Below are 19,272 nucleotides of genomic sequence, written 5' to 3' on the forward strand. Positions count from 1 at the left end.
GAAATTGAAATAAGAACACCGTGAATTCATTGTCCCAGGAAGGGGAAACTTTATTGACACATTCCTGGGGTCAGATACATCACGTGATCACACTGACAGAACCACAGGCACGTAGACACAGGCAACAGAGCATGCACAATGTCGGCACTAGTACAGTGTATATCCACCTTTCGCAGCAATGCAGGCTGCTATTCTCCCATGGAGACGATCGTAGAGATGCTGGATGTAGTCCTGTGGAACGGCTTGCCATGCCATTTCCACCTGGCGCCTCAGTTGGACCAGCGTTCGTGCTGGACGTGCAGACCGCGTGAGACGACGCTTCATCCAGTCCCAAACATGCTCAATGGGGGACAGATCCGGAGATCTTGCTGGCCAGGGTAGTTGACTTACACCTTCTAGAGCACGTTGGGTGGCACGGGATACATGCGGACGTGCATTGTCCTGTTGGAACAGCAAGTTCCCTTGCCGGTCTAGGAATGGTAGAACGATGGGTTCGATGACGGTTTGGATGTACCGTGCACTATTCAGTGTCCCCTCGACGATCACCAGTGGTGTACGGCCAGTGTAGGAGATCGCTCCCCACACCATGATGCCGGGTGTTGGCCCTGTGTGCCTCGGTCGTATGCAGTCCTGATTGTGGCGCTCACCTGCACGGCGCCAAACACGCATACGACCATCATTGGCACCAAGGCAGAAGCGACTCTCATCGCTGAAGACGACACGTCTCCATTCGCCCCTCCATTCACGCCTCCATTCACGCCTGTCGCGACACCACTGGAGGCGGGCTGCACGATGTTGGGGCGTGAGCGGAAGACGGCCTAACGGTGTGCGGGACCGTAGCCCAGCTTCATGGAGACGGTTGAGAATGGTCCTCGCCGATACCCCAGGAGCAACAGTGTCCCTAATTTGCTGGGAAGTGGCGGTGCGGTCCCCTACGGCACTGCGTAGGATCCTACGGTCTTGGCGTGCATCCGTGCGTCGCTGCGGTCCGGTCCCAGGTCGACGGGCACGTGCACCTTCCGCCGACCACTGGCGACAACATCGATGTACTGTGGAGACCTCACGCCCCACGTGTTGAGCAATTCGGCGGTACATCCACCCGGCCTCCCGCATGCCCACTATACGCCCTCGCTCAAAGTCCGTCAACCGCACATACGGTTCACGTCCACGCTGTCGCGGCATGCTACCAGTGTTAAAGACTGCGATGGAGCTCCGTATGCCACGGCAAACTGGCTGACACTGACGGCGGCGGTGCACAAATGCTGCGCAGCTAGCGCCATTCGACGGCCAACATCGCGGTTCCTGGTGTGTCCGCTGTGCCGTGCGTGTGATCATTGCTTGTACAGCCCTCTCGCAGTGTCCGGAGCAAGTATGGTGGGTCTGACACGCCGTTGTCAATGTGTTCTTTTTTCCATTTCCAGGAGTGTATGTGACGTAGGGTTGGTGATGACTGACAACGCTCGCTGGGCCATTAATAATAAATCCCTTTTTACGATAGTCCATTACCGATTTCGGTACAGAGACGGGACAACAGCGGGAGGGAGGCTATTAGCTATTCTCCCTCCTTTGGCTTTAACCATTTAGTCAGAAAAGTGAGTCACCGCAGGTTTGCGCTGTATATATCATGTTGTATACCAGACATTCGAATTACATTAATTCCAGGTAAAGTCATGGTACATTTTGTTAAGTGTGCGAATATACACAGTCCACGTATCACATCTTCACATGCTGGATCTTTTGTGTCTGACTTAAAACTGGTTATCTGCTCCTTGCAGAAAGTGGGCATATTGACGTAGCCCGTTGTAGACATATGTCAAAACAGGTTCGTCACCGATGTAGGCTGGAAAATCCCTTCTCTTATCAAGACCTCAAGAAACTTGCGGCGTTGTCTGTCATAGTGTGAAGACCCTGGTATCATATGGTTGAGGTCTGCAATCTCAGTGGTTCGATACCTCCCTCGGGCATGGGTGTGTGTGTTTGTCCTTAGAATAAGCCAGGCCTATTGTTTTTATTTTAGTAAGGCATTTGATTGTATTGATCGCAAAATATTGCTCCAGAAGTTGGGCCATTATGGACTATGGGGAGAAGCTCACAATTGATTCACCTCTTACTTTAGCAGCAGACAGCAAAAGGTCATTATTCACAATGTTGAGAATGGATGTGACGTGGGGTCTCATTGAGATACGGGGGTACCCCAGGGATCAAAGTTGGGGCCACTCCCGTTCCTTATTTATATAAATGATATGCCCTCTATTATTACTGGCAACTCTAAAATATTTCTGTTTGCTGATCACACTAGCTTGTTAGCAAAGGACGTTGTGTGCAACATAGGTCATGAACTGCACTATTTGAAACCGAGGCAAAGTTCATGGCTTGTAGAAAATAAGCTAACGCTAAATCACAGTAAGGTTTAGTTTTTACAGTTTCTAACAAGCAATTCAACAAAACCTGACGTTTTAATTTCGTAGAATGGGCATATGATTAGTGAAACTGGAGGCGTTCAAATTTCTTGGTGTTCAGATAGATAGTAAACTGTTGTGGAAAGCCCACGTTCAGGATCTTTTTCAAAGACTTAATGCTGCCATTTTTACTATTCGAACGCTATCTGAAGTGAGTGATCGTTCGACACGAAAATTAGTCTACTTTGCTTATTTTGATTCGCTTATGTCGTATGGTATTATATTTTGGGGTAAGTCTTCCCACTCTGAAAGGGTATATTTGGCTCAGAAAAGCGCGGTTCGGGCAATAAGTGGTGTAGGTTCACGAACCTCTTGTCGAACCCTGTTCACAAGTCCGGGTATTTTGACATTGGCCTCTCAATATATATATATATATATATATATATATATTCCTTACTGTCATTTCTTGTTAACAATACTAGTTTACTCCCAAGAATAAGCAGTTTTCACTCGGTTAATATTCGGCAGAAATCAAACCTGCACTTCGATCGGACTTCCTTAACTCTTGCGCAGAAAGGTGTGAAGTATACTTCTGCATCCATTTTCAGTAACCTACCACTCGAATTCAAAAATTTTAGTAGTAATCCACGCACTTTCAGATCGAAACTGAAGAGTTTCCTCATGGCTCACTCCTATGCTGTCGAAGAGTTCTTTGAAAAGTTAAGCTGATTCTTGTTGTATTGTTGATTGCGCATAGACTTTTTTCGCGTTCATAAGCATTTTATTTTTATCTGTTATCGCTTTTATGTTGTAATTTCATGTACTGACACATTCCATGACCTTGGAGATTTGCTCCTCAATTTGGTCCTGCGGAACTTGACGTGTAAATAAATAAATAAATGTCGTTGGGGCAACACAGGAACACGCAGGTGTCGTGTGATGTGGACCTGCATGTTCAACAGCTGCTTTTGAAACTGACTGCCCCGAAACATTTGTGCCTGCCCCAGCCTCGTGCCCTTCGTCAGATCTGCCACAGACCGCTAACAATCGTGGATTACACGGAGGGGAATCCTCTGACGTGAACGATTTGTCGTAAGACGTGGTCGGCCAGTACCACACGGCCTACTCCTGATTTCACCATCCTTCAACCACTTTCCAGTAGTACGCCAACAGGCGACCAGCTTTGAGAGATTCTCGTTCGCACTCACAGCGCCACAACGATGTGCCCTTTGTCAGAACCGCTCACATCAGTGGATTTCCGCATTTGCACTCCATATCTTCGCTATAATGGCTACCTATTTGTTTCTCTTCCGCTTACGTTCTTTCCTTACTGCGTCACGTGCCCGCAACACAACCCGGAAGCATTCAGTGTGGCGATAAGCAACGGTCATAATGTTCTGGCTCATCAGTATATTCTCTAATGCAGTCACTTAAAAAAGAACAGATTTCATCAGGATCTTTGTGACCTTCCCCTTCTATATGTGAATAAAACGTGTCATTTCCAGTTTTGAATTGTGAATGAAAAATGCATTTAGTCGTAGCTAGCAGTAATAAAATACCTTTTGTACAGGCAAAGAAGGTAAGAAAAAATTTTGCATGTAGTCAAAGCACAATCAGCTACTTTTTCACTTTCTTTGCGTGTCAGTCGAAGGATATTCATTTTTTTGAAAACTTTTAGCCTCTGCTCTTGCGGAGAATGAGATCAGCGGTTGTAGCACATCTGGCATTGTCATTTAAGTGAGGGTCTCCTATTTTGGTACCTAGCTTTTCATACTTCGAGCACACGTCGATTTGAAAGCGATCCAAAAATAAATTGAAATTTTCTCGAAAATACTTCACCAAAAAACATCCAGACTGCCAAATAAAGGTAAAATCCAATTTTTTTTCTGAAGAATTACTATTAACATTTTAATTTTAGCTCTGCGGAAAGATAATACATTTTTGTGCCATAATGATGCGCTTGCTTGGCAGGTGTATCATTTATAAATTCATCAATCTTCCGGAAACGTTCACCAGGAATCACCGTGTTTGAACGAGAGCCAACCGACTTGCTTCTATTATCACGAGGACTTTGGTTACGACTTTTCAAATACCACAGTCGATCAACGAATTTCCTAGTTATCAGAAACAACGAGTGGAAAGTGTTACGACGTACAGTCCGCCGACAATAACTGAACAACAGAACAACGTACTTTAAGGTGTCTGATTTGATTCTGCGAGTCTTTGACTTACGTTTTGTTTGAATATCTTCATCAGACAAGCGTTTCTTCAAGTTCTTTGTTGGTTGAACATCGATTAGTCCTTGGAGAAAAATATATTTGCTCGTCTTTGAGACAGTAAATAACTTTAATATCAATCAGTTCCATAGATTTTTCAAGCGAGGAGAACCAAAATAATAGTACTAGGTAGCAATAAAAGCTTATTACAATCGAAAATTTGAGTATGTAATCTATCTGCTTGACAAAACAATAAAATATAACGATGATGATCAATTTTTGAAGTTTGTTCAAAGCGTAAACGTTAAGAATACACGAGTACACGTAAGTGCGGACAATTCAGATATTTCATTAATAGTCTGAAAATTTACTTGCAGGGGTTTCCAGTGTGTCGAGCTTGAACAAGTTTCCCAAAGTGATTAATATGCTCTTTTCCCGTCACTTTTGAGTTCCTAATCGCTATCTGTTTATATTTATCAGGATTTAAAACACAAGCATCAAGTTGTGGACTACAACTGACACGCTGGCAGGGAGTGTTGCGGCAGCAGTAACAAAATTAGGACGAAGGAGGCGGAACAGTGGGGGGACAGTGGAGCGGAAAGATTCCAACATCAGTGAGAGGTTCATTTTGAAAACGGCAGTTGACCCCTTTTCAGAATTAATACTATGCTTCTTTTCGACTACAACGCCCTGCGGCGATGAGATCTGTCTCATTTTTGTGAGGAGTCGCTGAACCGACGCTCAGAGAGCCCGAATCCATTCAAAATACATTTTGTCAAAGAACTTGAGATGACCCCTTTTCAGAATGATGATTCGTTAAAAATTAAAAATAGGTAGTAACGGTATTATTGAGATATATTGAAATGTTAACTGTATGTTCATTTTGCGAAAACTGTGCTAATACAGTGATAGTGACATAGAAAATGTTTATCTTTTCCAGTTCCTGGCCATTGCCGCCAGCGCTGCCGGTGAGGAATATATGGAGGGTGACGAATATATGGAATACGAACTAAAAGCGACTTGTTCGTATCCTAGTCAAGTTGTATGCAGTAATGACTGCTCACAGGTAAGTCATGCTTTTGTAGTTACAACACAATCAGTATTTTTATTTAACAATGATTATGAATACTCCTCAATGCAAACAACCTTTTCATAAACTGAGATTGGCCCGTTATCAAACTTTAGTTCTGTAACTACTGATAAGCGTATGATCTGACGTAAGTGGAGCGCGATTTATATCTGGTAAATGACCGTATCTTCCCAGAGTGAATGTTTTCTTTCAGACTAACTGATTGTTATAATCTAGGGGAAGACATTTCGGTAGTCATCTCATGTATGTTTTCATATAGCGCCAGATAATAACCGTCATTATTTGAGGTTACTGGTTTGCAAACTTACAGTGTAAAAGTCTAGTGATCTTGCATGGTGCTGTGTTGTACTGATTTTGTATTTTGTCACATCTGAAATGATGGTTCTAGTCTGTCGAGTTACTTTGTCAGCACTTGACAGTAAATACAATACACTGGACAGGCGCCCAGCGTCCGTTGACATAAGATCACACCTCCTCGACTGCAATCAGAATGAGGTAACAGCTACAATTCCTCACCTCAGTATGGAGTTGGTTATTAGAGGAAGGAGAAAAATTCTTGGTGTTGAAAACTACTTACGTTAGAGTAGGATGCACAATAACATGAATCAGATGTTGTAATGGTCGGCCCTCGCTGCTTTTTCCCTAATGGATGGACTTCAAATAGGATTAATTTCGGTGTTATTCAGTCATTCTTTCCACTTACACGTCCTCTATAGTTATAAGATGTGCGGAGATATAAATGGGTGTGGAGATATAAATTGCGAAAGGTATTGACAGTACAGATTCTGTAATCGATTTCGGTTCAAACGCTTATTGAAGCTAGCGTTTCTACACTGACGAGCCAAAGAAACTGATACTCCTGGCTAATATCGTGCAGGGCCCCCGCAAGCACGCGGAAGTGCAGCAACACTACGGGGCACCGACTCGAGTAATGTCTGAAGTAGTGGTGGAGGGAATTGTCACCGTGAATCCTGCAGGGCTGCCCATAAATCCGTAAGAGTACGAGGGGATGGAGATCTCTTCTGAACAGCACGTAGAAAGTCATCCCAGATATGCTCAACAATGTCGATGTTGGGGAGTTTGGTGGCCAGCGAAAGTGTTTAAACTCACAAGAATGTCCCTGGAGCCACTCGGGCCAGCAGGACATTACGACACCCTACAAATCCAGAATTGCTACAAAGTCCGTCGGAATGCGCAATGGACATGAATGGAAGCAGGTGATCAGACAGGATGCTTACGTACGTGTCACCTGTCAGAGTCGTATCTAGAAGTATCAGGAGACCATACACTCCAACTTGTCATGCCCCACACCATTACAGAGCCTCAACCTGCTTGAACAGTCCCCTGCTGACATGTAGAGTCCATGTGTTCACGTACACGTCCATCCCCTCGATACAATTTGAAACGAGACCCGTCCGACCAAGCAGTATGTTTAGAGTCATCAATGTCGGTGTTGAGGGGCCCAGGCGAGGCGTAAGTCTTTGTGTCGTGGAGCCTTCAGCTCCGAAAGCCCATATCGATAACGTTTAGTTGAATGGTTCGCACGTTGACACTTATTGATGGTCCAGCATTGAACTGCGCAGCAAATTGCGGAGGGGTTGCACTTGCGTCATGTTGAACAATTCTCTTCAGCCGTCATTGCTCCCGTTCTTGCAGGATGTTTTTCCGGCCTCAGCGATGTCGGAGATTTCATGTTTTACATGATTCCTGATGTTCACAGTACACTCGTGGAATGGTCGTACGGGAAAATCCCCATTTCATCGCTACCTCAGAGATCTGTGTCCCATCGCCCCGGCACCAACTACAACACCAAGCTAAAACTCACATAAATCTTAATAACCTGCCATTGTAGCAACAGTAATCGATTTAACAACTGCACCAGACACTTGTTGTCTTATATAGGCGTTCCCGACCGCAGCGCCGTATACTGCCTGGTATAGGCACGCGTATTTAAATACGGAAATATTGAAACAGTTTCTTTGGCGCTTCAGTGTACATGACTTCGTCCAGCTCTATACGATGGCTGTTTTGGCCGCCAATGTTTGCTCGTTCCCGGACCACCGGACCTGTGTCGCTGACAGCCAGACAGTTTTATAAGCAGCAGACGGCATTTCTCTTTCTAAATTTTTTGATATTGACGACGCGTTCCTACATAAGCGCAAACCCGCAGGCATCGACAGCAAGCAGTATAATTGTCTTGTAACGAAAACCAATTATCGATCATAATTGTTTGGAATACTACCGGCATCGAGTGCTCCAAACAGCTATAATTCCTTGGATAAGCAGCAACGCATGCATTCACATGGGTCATAATCTAGCTTGTGCATTGAAAATGTACAAATATCCAAGTGGTATGGTTATTAAAATATTAGCGCTTAAAGCACTTCTTTTAACTATATAGGCTTTGAATGCAATTTTATTCAGATGGATAGAGAGAGAGAGAGAGCAGGGAGGGGATAGGAAGAGAAAGTGAAGGTGAACAGAGACATAAAGAGTTTAGGCAGAGATATGAGCTAAGAGGAGATGAACGGACACAGGGAGGAGGAGGAAATGGACAGAGAAACAGAGAAAGGGAAGAGGAGGAGATCGGCAGAGGAGGAGGAGGTAGATATGGACACAGAGATAAAGGGGCGGGGGATGCAGTAAGTGTGGAACCTCTGCGCACTAGTCAGGCTCTTTCCCCATCCGATGGATATAACGCACTGCGTAACTGTCTCGACGTCACAGCACCCTCGACAACAGCGATTTCTATATACTACATCCCCAAGAAATCCTCTGCTTTAGACGTCCGTGTGATTTCCGTACTGGAAAGGCGCATTAAGATAAGCTTGGAGGTGGAAAGCTAAGTGTGACAATCGCGAGTGTATCAGTAGTTCTGTTAGTGATCAATAGAAAAATGCAGTCGAGATTGCTTTAACTGACCAGCTGAGTAGCTGGCGTCGCCCAAGTATGTATATCCCTACCTTCTATTAGTCCATTTCCTCCGTCCCCTTCTCTTTGTTGATTTCGTCCTTCACCCTCTCTGTACATATCCTCCACACTCCTTTCTCTGTCCACTTCCTCCACCAACTCTCTTTCCTACACCTTTCTCAGTATATCTCCTCCCCCTCTAATTCCCTCTCCTCCTTCCACCTTCCTTTGTGAAACTCCTCCTTCACCCCATTTTGTCTATATTCTCCAACCCACTCTCTCTCTGTCCTTCTCTTCCTCCCCCTTCTCTGTCCATTTCCTCCTCTCCCCTCTCTTCCTCCATCTCTTAATCCCCCTATGTTTATCTCCTTCTCCACTTTTCTCTGACCATCTACTCTGTCTTCCTTTTACTGTCTGTCTCCAAATCACCCCACTCTCTGCCCATCTCCTCCTCTTAGTCTTCTCTGTCCATGACCACCTCTCCCTTTCATCTCCTTCTCCCTCTCTGTCCACCGCCTCCTTCCCCCTCTACCTTTCATCTCCTTCTTTCGTTCTCTGTCCATCTTCTAATCTCCCATCTCTCTGTCTCCTCCTCTTCCCTTTCTCTGTCCATCTTCTTTATCCTCTATGTTCATCTCCTCCTCACCCTCTTTCTGCCTATCTCTTCCTCCCCCTGTCTATAACCATCTCCTCCTTTTTCCTGTCTCTATCTGTATTCTACTTTCCCCTCATTCTATCCATTTTCCCTTCTCCTCTGTCTGTCCATCTCCTACTCACTCCTCATATTATCTTTCCTGGCTTATAACAGACAGTTCTTTTAGCGAATTTCGGAAGGTCTTGGAACTTGTTGACGATTACTGTAAATTTGTCCTTATTTGTCCTGTTTCTATTTCATTTCGACGTCGGACTGACGTCACAATCTGTTTGAAATCAGCACACAGCATCGGCTGGAGTCTTCTTAAAGCGTTCGACACATTCCCGAAGAATTCGTTTCCACAATCACATACGTCAGCTTTCAACAAATGAATCATCCATGTATTACAAATCTTTCTCTTTCTCTCTCGCATGGGCTTCAGAGGCCTACTTGCTAATTATATTTTTTGAGAAGGTAGTGTTGGCTCTCCATTTCCCTCCAGTATCTCTTCATAATTTCACTGTGCTGATTTTTCGTCTTCTAAGTCCGGTTTAAACATGCTACTTCCTGTCTTGGAATCCATTCGTAGGTAACACTTGCATTGTAAAAATGAAAAAGAACAACATAAAAGAAGAAGAAAAGAAAGCATTGTCATTTTTACGAGGAGAAGAAAAGGAAGCATTGTCAAACTTATCGTGGACTAATTTGCGGAATCGTTTTCAGAAGGAATCATTTTTCTGTTTTTTAGTGATTTAAAGCTCTTATTTGTGTGACAATCATAAGACAACTCACCTCTCTAGGTCTTATGAATGGCATGAATTGACCCTTCATAATGACAATTAGAGCAATAACAACAGCTAATCTGCAATACTTACCTATTTACAAACACATAAATAGACCTTTGCAAATTCTTGGTAGAATCGGGGTGAAGTTGACCGTCTTTTGTCGAGCGGTACTTGCATGAACATACATTCGTGAATGCGACAAAAATGTGGACTAATGAACGCAGGAATAATGTGACACAGCGTACGCAGTAACAGAGTAACGAACTCAAATGTTGCCAGTGTCTGTATTAGAACTTACGAATTTGTCACGTAGGTCGCAGTTCTTTTTGTTGCTTCGCATAGTTCAGATCGTAAGAGTTGTCACTGTGAAAATCCCGCAAGTGTATAAACGTAAGCTTGTAAGTTGTGTGAATTAAAGAAATATGGCCTGGATGTTTTGGAAGTGTTTCTCACAGAAATTTTAAATGGAAAAATATGCATTAACAAGGCTACCCGAATGTATAAAATTCCCAAAGCAACAATGGAAAACAAGATCCATTGTCGTCATGGTGAAACAGACGATCATTCAGGTTTTAGCACTAAAGAAGAACAGTGTGTGTATAACTCTCCTTTCAGATTTATTTTTCAATTATTGATAAATTTTCAGGACAATTAAAGTCACTGTAGAGTCATAAACAATCCACAGCTATCACATAACCGGTGGGGTGAAGTTCACCGACGCAGCTTTCTTAAATAACTTTACGATCTGTTAGAGCAAAAGGTAGTAAAGATTCATTCCCAATGCTCTAAAAGGAAAACCAATGAACTAATTTCTTTCGTTTCAAACCTATTTGTGTTTTGGTTCCAAAGTCGCTTAACTTCACCTCATTTAACAGTATCTTCCTTTCGTCTTTCTTAGTTGTTGTCCAAGATATGCCTCCATATATTACATTAGTGGTAAGCATTAGTCTGTGTAAATTTAATTTTGTATCGTCTCTTGTCTTGCCACGCACTGTTGTGTGTATGTGCCACATATTATTTAGACCTTATATAATTTATTAGTGACATTATTTTTGTGTTCATAGCTTATATCACAGCCTAAGAGCCGAAAATGTGACACCTGCTCTACTGACTATTCATCTAGTACTGTTTTGGAAGGCACTGGATGTTTCCCATTAAAGGCCATTACTTTAATTTTTTTTACTTAAATATTTAGATAGTAATTCTCATGTATTGCCAGCTGGAAGTCATTTTCTATCTCTGGATAATTATTTGGTCATCGACAAACGACGGAGTACCTATGTGTGTGTGTCCTGATATTAAACCTCACACTCTAACTTCCCGTTTCCACTGTCTATCAGTATTGTCTATGATGAATTAACGATCAGCCCCAGATTCACACGCCTAGCACCAATCGTCTATGACCAGAGGACTCGTTTATGACATGTGGTTTTGTATACAAACCTTCCTTGCAGATCAGTGCATTTATCAGTGAAAAGCATATGAAAGTCCCTATTGTAAATTCTGTCTCCGTGTGACGACTAATTTCTATTATATATATTATATATAGTGATTGTAGTTCTTGAGATTAAACTCCCTAGTCCTGTTTATCTGACCATACTTTGCATCTCTCTGGACTTGCGGCTGTTACTTTATTGCTTTTCCCGCCAGATCTATCTGATCGGCTAATAGCTCCAATCATTGCCATCAGATGACTCTCCAAACGCCAATTAAATATGGAACAGATACAATACATATACTGCCCTCTCACCATTACTGCAAACAATAAATTATATACAGTATCCTTTCCCTAAATCAGTCTATATGTGCACACCGTATCAAAATCCGTGACTCTAATTTCTACTACATACTGATACAGCAGATGAACGGCTACGCCCTCGTGTCCCTCATCTGTTGACCTTTATCTGTCCTATTTTTTTCTGTCCTGTATTTATTACAATTTCTGTGAACTGGTACAAACTCTTATTACATCTGTTAAATGTCTCGCATACACACTTTTTTCCATTATGTTCCTCACACCCAAACCTCCAGGTGTCAGGCACTGGGTTCGGTACCAAACACTGAGTGTCGATAGAGCATCAACCAAAAAACCGATTTAGTTCGTGCTGTGTGCTGTCGTCCAATAGAACATGTGTTAATGGTAATTAAAAGGAACACCAGAACTACACAGTACACTAAAAGCAAATGTATGATCACTGTTTGCTACGAAATATGGTCGGTGAGTCGGTAGAGCGTCAGACCGTCGTGCTAAAGGTCCAGAGTTCGAAAGGCAACGATAGCGGTTTTTTTAAACAGTTTACACGTGCAATTGTTATATGGGAGAACATTTTTCTAACATGTAAAAGGGCGTTTCGGAGTTTGTAGCAATTTTCTTTTGGCAGCCTACTTCTTTGTTAGTTGGAAGTAGCAAACCTATAGCGTATATTTGTACAGATAACACCACACCACACCTACACTATGTGATCAAAAGCATATGGACACCTGGCTGAAAATGATTTACAAGTTCGTGGCGCCCTCCAACGCTAATGTTGGAATTCAATATGGTGTTGGCCCACCCTTAGCCTCTATAACAGCTTCCACTCTCGCAGGCATACGTTCAATCAGGTGCTGGAAAGTTTCTTGGGGAATGGCAGCTCATTCTTCACAGAGTGCTGCACTGAGGAGAGGTATAGACGTCGGTCGGTGAGGCCTGACACGAAGTCGGCGTTCCAAAACATCCCAAAGGTGTTCTATAGGAGTCAGGTCAGGACTCTGTACAGGCCAGTCCGTTACAGAGATGTTATTGTTGTGTAACCACTTCGCCACAGGACGTACATTACGAACAGGTGCTCGATCGTGTTGAAAGATGCAGTCACCATCCCCGAATTGCTGCTCAACAGCGGGAAGTAAGAAGGTGCTTAAAACATAACTGTAGGCCTTTGCTATGATAGTGCCACGCAAAACAGCAAGGGGTGCAAGCCCCCTCCATGAAATTCACGACCTCACTCTAACACCACCGCCTCCGATTTTTACTGTTGGCACTACACACGCTGGCAGATGACGTTCACCGGACATTCGCCATACCCACACCCTGCCATCGGATCGCCAAATCGTGTACCGTGATTCGTCACTCCATACAACGTTTTTCCACTGTTCAATCGTCCAATGTTTACGCTCCTCACACCAAGCGAGGCGTCGTTTGGCACTTACCGGCGTGATGCGTGGCTTATGTGCAGCCGCTCGACCATGAAATCCAAGTTTTCTCACCTCTTGCCTAACTGTCATAGTACTTGCAGTAGATCCTGATGCAGTTTTGAATTCCTGTATAATGTTCTGGACGGATGTCTGTCTATTACACATTATGACCCCCTTCAACTATCGGCGGTCTCTGTCAATCAACAGACGAGGACAGCCTGTGCGCTTTTGTGCTGTTAGTGAAATGGAAACGTCAAGGGACACGATCACATTGGAAACAGTGGACCTAGATATGTTTAGAAGCGTGGAAATCTCGCGTACAGACGTATGATGCTAGTGACACCCAATCACCTGACCACGTTCGTGAGTTCCGCGGAGCGCCCCTTCTACTCTCTCACGACGTCTAGTGACTACTGATGTCGCTGATATGGAGTACCTGGCAGTGGGTGGCATCACAATGCACCTATTATGAAAAACTTATGTTTTTGGGGGTGTCCGGATACTTTATAACACATAGTGTATCTACAAAAATGTACTCTATAGGTTCGCCACTTTCAACTAACGAAGCGAACGCAGCTTCCCTAAAGAACACAGCTACAAACTCAGAAAATGTTCTCCCATATAACAATTTCACGTGTAATATGTTACAAAACTCGCAAAGAGTTTGTTTCGAACCTTTATCTTAAAAAAAAATCTGTTTTTGTGCTGGGGGAGGGGGACGTCCCATAACGCTGATCCATTCACCCAGTGTTTGTATTGCAGAGGGCAGATAACGCTCTCACCGAACACGCTGAGCAACCGCGCCGGCTATACTAGAGACCTTCAGTATGTCGATCTGACGCTCTACCACAGTGGTCGTGTGTTTTCAGGATGTATTCCCGTCGTTTTTCCATTAACTGGCGTGAAATAGTAACACTTATTTACGCCATATTTAAAAGTGTGTGTTTTATCTACATCTACATCTACGTTATTACTCTCCTAGTCAAAATAAAGCGCCTGGTAGAAAGTTCAATGAACCACCTTCAAGCTGTCTCTCTACCGTTCCACTCCCGAACGGAGCGCGGGAAAAACGAGCACTTGAATTTTTCTATGCGAGCCCTGATTTCTCTTATTTTATCGTGATGATCATTTCTCCCTATGCAGGTGGGTGCCAACAGAATATTTTCGCAATCGGAGGAGAAAATGGTGATTGAAATTTCATGATAAGGTTCCGTCACAATGTAAAACGCTTTTGTTTTAATGATTGCCATTCCAATTCACGTATCATGTCTGTGACACTATCTACCCTATTTCGCGATAATACAAAAACGAGTCGCCCTCCTTTGAACTTTCTCAATATCATCCGTCAGTCCCCCCTGATACAGATCCCACACGGATAGCAATACTCCAGAATAGGGCGGACATGTGTAGTGTAAGCAGTCTCTTTAGTAGATCTGTTGCACCTTCTGTGTGTTCTGCCAATGAAGGCACTGTTGGTCCAGATTGTCCCACTCCTCAACGGTGATTCCACATAGATTCCTCAGAATGGTTGGTGGGCCACGTCGTCCAGTCCTTGTCAGTCTATCCCAGACATGAAACTTCCTGGCAAATTAAAACTGTGTGCCCGACCGAGACTCGAACTCGGGACCTTTGCCTTTCGCGGACAAGTGCTCTACCATCTGAGCTACCGAAGCACGACTCACGCCCGGTACTCACAGCTTTACTTCTGCCAGTATCTCGTCTCCTACCTTCCTATCAGCGCACACTCCGCTGCTTGAGTGAATATCTCATTCATTGTTATCCCAGACATGTTCGATAGGGTTCATGTCTGGAGAACATGCTGGCCACTCCAGTCGGGCGAAGTCGTTATCCTGAAGGAAGTCATTCACAAGATGTGCACGATAGGAGAACGAATTGTCGTCCATGAAGACGAATGCCTCGCCAATATGCTGCCGAAGTGGTTGAACTATCGGTCGGAGGATGGCATTCGCATACTGTACAGTCATTGCGGCGCCTTCCATGACCACCAGCGGCGTACGTCGGCCCCACATAATGCCACCCCAAAACAGCAGGGAACCTCCACCTTTCTGCACTCGCTGGACAGTGTGTCTAAAGGGTTCAGCCTGACCGTGTTGCCTCCAAACACGTCCCCAACGATTGTCTGCTTGAAGACATATGCGACTCTCATTGGTGAAGAGAACGTGATGCCAGTCCTGAGAGGTCCATTCGGCATGTTGTTGGACTCATCTGTACCGTGCTGCATGGTGTTGTGGTTGCAAATATGGACCTCGCCATGGACGTCGGGAGTGAAATTGCGCATTATGCAGCCTATTGCTTACACTTTGAGTCTTAACATGACGTTCTGTGGCTGCACGAAAAGCATTATTCAACATGGTGGCGTTGCTGTCAGTGTTCCTCCGATCCATAATCCGTAGGTAACGGTCATCCACAGCCCTTGGGCGGCTTGAGCGAGGCATTTCATCGACAGTTCCTGTCTCTCTGTACGTCCTCCATGTCCGAACAACATCGCTTTGGTTCAGTCCCAGACGCCTGGACACTTCCCTTGTTGAGAGCCCTTCCTGGCACAAACTAACAACGCGAACGCGATCGAACCGCAGTATTGACTGGCTAGGCATGGTTGAATTACAGACAACACGAGCCGTGTACCTCCTTCCTGGTGGAATGAATAGAATTGATCGGCTGTCGGACCCCCTCCGTCTAATAGGCGCTGCTCATGCATGGTTGTTTACATCTTTGGGCGGGTTTAGTGACATCTCTGAACAGTGAAAGGGACTGTGTCTGTGATACAATATCCACAGTCAACGTGTATCTTCAGGATTTCTGGAAACCGTGGTGACACAAAACTTTTTTTGGTGTGTGTAATTGCTAAATATGGAGGTAACGTATCAGCATGGTCCAAAAGGGCCCCCTACAGGTGCACAATCTTGACCGGAGTCCTTGCCTTTATTAAATGATTTACACTGAGGATATCTACTTCTATGTTTCTCATCTTGGCAGTTGTTCTTGTCTTTTATTGTGGAATATTTACTTCGTCTTCTTTGGTGCAGGAGTTTCGGAAAACCGTGTTTAATAACTCTGATTTAGTGGCATTGCAATCAGTGACTTCATCGTTGTTATCGCGCGTCTTGCGTCTGGTGTACTTTATGTATGACCAGAATCTCTGAGTTTTCTGCCGGATTCCGAGACAGAGTTTCGTTGTGGAAATTATTAAAAGCATCTAGGATTGAATCACGAGCCATATTTCGAACTTCGGCAAAACTCTACCAACCTTGTGAATTTTGAGTTCTTTTAAATATGGCATATCATAACTAGAGAGCGTAACAAATTAAACAGGAAAATGTTCACCGAACGTGACCAGTGTTTCGAATGGGAAGTTTGTCTGAGACGTGGTGGAACACGGGACGTACTGTACACGTTTTCCTCGCTTGCAGGTCAACTTATGCATGAGTGTGGATGGCGACCTGACGCCCACCGTGGTGGAGACCTGTGACGTCAATGCCGGCCAGAGGTGCAGCTTCTCGCAGAAGACTTGCGTGGCCGAGGGCTCCTCCGACTGCCACAGCTTCGTCACCAACTTCACGTGCAACGACCTGGGCGCCTACCCCGACCCCTACGACTGCACCACGTACCACGTCTGCTTGCAGGGCGACACCACAGCGGAACTGGGCCACTGCGAGGACGGCTGGGCCTACAACGCGCTCACCAACGACTGCAGGTAACCCTTAGTCCAGTGGTTCCCGTCGTTTCTTAAGACCCTTACCCGTGACCGCAATCAGGTATTGGCTAGCATCCCCGTCCACCCCCCTCCCCCGCTATCTGTTGCACCCCATCCCCTACATTATTACCAACTTTAGCACCTAACTAAGCTGTAGAATGTAATACTTTTCTTTGAACACTTATATTTCTAAAATGATGAAATGATATTTAGTTTGTGTGTGTGTGTGTGTGTGTGTGTGTGTGTGTGTGTGTGTGTGTGCGCACGCATTCGTGGTGCAACGCAAGTGCTATCCACAATGCCTTCTCAGGTAATTAAACGAACTTTCCACAGTGACAGCCATTTGTTACGTAACACGCTTCCCTTGCATTACTCCTCTCCATTGCGGCACTTGCTTGACCTGCAGACTGAAACTCCATTAAAAATCAAACAAGTTCGGACGTGTGTACTGTACTTACTGTTGCCAAATCACTTCATTGCTGCACGCCTTACTTCTGAACTGGCAGAAAGTGGACGACATCAGGCTGTTAATGCTTTGTGTCTAACGACCGGCCTCCGTGTCATCCTCAGGGTTAGTGGATGAGGATATGGAGGGGCATGTGGTCAGCACACCGCTCCCCGGCCGTATATCAGTTTCCGAGACCGGAGCCGCTGCTTCTCAATCGAGCACCTCCTCAGTTTGCGTCACAAACGCTAAGTGCACCCTGCTTGCGAACAGCGCTAGGCAGACCGGATGGTCACCCATCCAAGTGCTAGCCCAGCCCGACAGCACTGATCTGAGGGAACCGGTGTTACCACTGCCGCAAGGCCGTGGGCTCACTAACACTACTACTTCTAATAATAATAATAATAATAATACGCCTCAAAAAACTAAAGAGAGCCAATGGAAGAACCTACAAAGTGTACAATAAAAAAATTGTCCAAAAACACTAAAATTAGGCATTGTAATACAGTATTAAAACCCAAAGTCCTGTATGCCAGTGCCTGACATTCCACATAAATGGTGACATACGAGTAGAAAACTTATTAAAGGAAGAACGTAAAGTCATCAAAGATATCAGGGCCAAAGAAAGCAGCAGAGTGCTAGAGACTACAATCTCGTCAAACAACTGTGAAATTGTCCAACCTTGTAGCAGACATTAGACAAAGGCGAATGAAATTCTATGGGCACGTCTCTAGGCTTCCCAAAACAAGACTTACGCACAAAATTCTTAAATACTTAGGAGGACAAAGAGAATCAAGAAACTTCTCTAGCTTGAGCAGAAATGCTCTGAAGTCGGAGTTAGGGGAGCTATAAAGAACAACAATTAGAAGTTTGGTTTCACTAAATTCAACTGCCCTGCAGAACATTCAAATATGTGTTCAGTGCAGTGTCGTCATAGATCTATGAACTCAAATTGAATACTGTTTTTCTACGTACATAGCCACTCCCCCACCCCGCAAGGAACTCCTTGAGAAACAGCCAGCTGATCTGTATCGTGGTAAAGGAAGCTTCTTAATTGTCAAATTGTTTAAAATTATTGGTATATCAGAGCACCACTTAGAGTCAAAATCTATACACAGTTCGCTAACTTTATCTCTAATACCTCTTATATTTTGATGAAATATGCTAATTCCTTCCCTACTTGGAAACATTACATCCTGAGAAGGTGAGCCCATAGTTAGAGAGACTTCCTTTCAGAAGGTATACCTATCAGCTGACTTCAATCTAAAAAAGGTGCACCTCTAACACCAACTACTACAGGAATTTTTCCATGAGTGACACCACCACCACCACCACCACCACCACCGCCGCCGCCGCCACCGCCGCCGCCACCACCGCCGCCCACTACATTGTCACCTATAAACTTAGCCAGTCATCGTGTAACACTCTTTTCAGTAGTTATTTAATTTGATAAGCGCTTTTTAAACAGCATCGTTGCAACATTTCATATAAACAACTCTACAAATTAACACAGAAATACAGATACAGATATAAAATAGGTCAAAAACAGGTGTTACAAGCAAACCGATCTCTCGTCGGGAGAAATTTCTCAAGATAGTTCTTGATGTCTAGACACTTATGAGTTCGTCGCCAGGGTGACTAAGATGCTGTTTGTTAGATAAGTTTGTTTTATTTAAAAACTGTAAGAGTTTTCACATAAAAAATTCGGAGGCACTGCTTTTCAGCCCGTCCTAGTACTTACGGGTTTAGTTTAGTAAAGCCCTTTATTGTAATTCTGTCTGTAGTGACATTCGCTAATGCTCGGTATCAAACGTCCAGCCTTAAGACGACGGACCGCCCATGCGTGGAGGGCCCAATCGATGGCTGCACGTCACCAGCGCAGGTGGGCGTGGTGCAGGAGAACC

The sequence above is a fragment of the Schistocerca piceifrons genome, chromosome 4, assembly GCF_021461385.2.
Source record: "Schistocerca piceifrons isolate TAMUIC-IGC-003096 chromosome 4, iqSchPice1.1, whole genome shotgun sequence".
NCBI classification, from domain to species: Eukaryota; Metazoa; Arthropoda; class Insecta; order Orthoptera; family Acrididae; genus Schistocerca; species Schistocerca piceifrons.